We start from the raw sequence: 2791 nt of genomic DNA on the forward strand, positions 1-2791 counted from the left end.
CTACCAGAAACCAAAACAACCCACCAGGCTTTGCAAGGCTTCCAAAGCAGAAAGCTGACAAAAATCATACAGACGTCTTACATGACTGACTTCAATCCTTTATGTTAACAGTCCATTTATTCCTTTTTCCATTGCCACAAAATTTACACAAGTACAGGTTACTCAGCAGCAAATCTCTCAGGTGCATTGAACGAGCAGATGCCTGCAGGTTTGCTCTCCTTGGCATGACATACATGATAAATTACATTTAAATTTAGAATCGGCAAGTACAAATCCTATGGCTCAGTTTCAAACGCTCTAGGATGTAAAACCAAACAACTTGGCAGCAAGTTTGAAAATACATACAGCATATCTAGGAACCAATACTGTATGCACTGAACAACTTGAAGACATCTGTACCATTCATGATTATAAACTGATCAGCTACCACTGTACCAGCTTACCTCAAAAGCAAGTCAGAGTGCCCTGTAAAGTGGAACAGTGGACATCAGCAAATTATTAATATACATAAGGAAGTCATAATTTGAAAGCAGTTTATCTGCATTTATTTTTATGATTGTTCAAGTGTGAAGGTGTTACTCCATACTATTATTTATGGGAATGTAAAATGCATACATGGTTTCAAATGGATAAAAGACTACAAAGAACAAAAGAAAAAGTATACCACACCTAGAAAGCTGGCTAATAAGGAGCAACGCCTATCTTGAGAGCATGTTGCCCAGTCTTTCTCTGTTGGAAGGTGTCTTCCATGAAGGATCCTCACAGGAATGAAGCTTAAGAGTAAGTGAGTAAGTAAGTGTGTATACATAGAAACTGAATACTGTGCTAAGCACCTTCCTTCTTCCTCAGATTAACAAGGCAAAAAACCTCAAGCCACATGCATTTTTATGCTCTATTTATTTTAAAAGGATCATCAGGTTGATTTGAGGGAGTTCTCAGCATGAACAATTGTTTCACAAGCTCTAGTGCTATGAAACTATTCAGTTACATCACATACCAATAGATGAAACTACTTCTGATCAGTTACATTATAGCTATATATTTTAAGTGGCGATTGTGTGAATAATAAGCATTCCACTGCTTTTGGTTGGATAGATGCACTTGCTGTTATGAGATGTTACACATTCTCCAAAGCCTACAGGACAGATATAGAAATGGCTTGTTTTGGGAAGGAAGAGTAGGTAAATCAAATGCATTAAAAAGAGCATAATACTGTTTTTAAATCTCTGTTGACTTCTGTAGAATACCTGGACTTATGTACACAAATGCTCTTCTAAAAAGATGTAGTCAGAAAGTAGTAATTTCCCTAAATATTACTCCCCAGCTCTACACAGAAGAGAGAGGCAGCTGAAGACTGAGACTCTGACATCTAGTGGCTGCCATGCAAGATACAACATTTACAAATACTACTTAGGGTAAAAAGACTACTAATATAAATCACTCATGGGGCATTTGTAACTTGCCTGCTATATTCTTATTAACAGAAAATGTACTCTTTTTTTCAAATTTGTCGTAACCCTGCTTTTTAAACATCATGCACAAACAAAATTCTCTCAAGCAGAAGAACAAAGGTAATCTTTTTGTGCGCAGCATGTACATTTGTTCTTGTAGGCTGCACTGACATAAATGAAAACTGACTGCTTATATGAAACTCTAAATATTAGAGTTTGTGAATACTTTAAGCTTTTATACCCTCACAACTACAAAATAAAGTAGAAGGCTGTAATGCAATACTTAAATGATATGATGTGATCCAAACAGATATAAATTATATAATTTAATGCACTATTTTCTCCAAAATTCTTGCATCTGTTCAGCTCTGATTAGAGAAAATACATTCATCATAGCTGTACATACTCTTTAGCAACTCTTTGTTTTAAGAAACTTATACAGTGGCTATGACAAACTCATTTTGATGAGGTAGCATTTAGAAGAGCCCTGCGTGAAGACATGTTGAATAGTTTCTAGTAAAGCTTTTTTGTGCTTAGGCATTGGAAGACACTGTTGAGAAAGAGGAGACTGACCTCTGTACACCTTATAATCGATAGCTGGTGAAAGGGGAGAAACCAATGACTAAACAAATTCAGATTTGATGAAAGCTACTCCAATTCCACTAGCCTTGAGATCAGTGATACTGCATTAATGCACTCTTTTTTCCCTTAAATAAACATTACTGAATGCACAATACATCCAGAGGCATGAATGCTTATCATCATGTAAAGTCTCATTAACCCTAACTATTTCTCCAACATGGAAGCCAAGTAGTTAAGTCTTTGGGCTTATTCACATTTATTTTCTGTGAGAAGTGCCAGGAATTGCATTTATAACTATGTTGCATTTAGCTAGAATTTACAATATGTTTCAGGCTATGAATAAAATTAGAAGTTATATTCCACCAGTTCATTATTTAAAATAAAGTAAATAAAACACATAATTGAAGACTAACTGAATTATGATAATCAAACATGAATTATAAAAGCATCTTTGGTTGTTTAATGTCTACTTTAAAGTGGTTAATAAAAAAAAAGCTGGAGTTGCAACATAGCATAAAGCAGCAGCCCTTCCTCAGCCATGCTACTGTTACATGTCCAAGCACTTCAAGAAGAATAATGAGGAAGTTAATCTCACTGTGAGAAAACAAAAGGCTGGATGTAATCAATCGATACATCTAGGACTTAAAAATACAAATTTAAAATTTTGGCAACAAGTAAAAAAAAAAGCCTAAGTGGTTTTTTTTGTTTTGTTACAATTCTGTATTAGGATGGATCCATGGAACTAAATTTTATAAAAA

This window comes from Gavia stellata, chromosome 1 (genome assembly GCF_030936135.1).
Source record: "Gavia stellata isolate bGavSte3 chromosome 1, bGavSte3.hap2, whole genome shotgun sequence".
Lineage (NCBI taxonomy): Eukaryota > Metazoa > Chordata > Aves > Gaviiformes > Gaviidae > Gavia > Gavia stellata.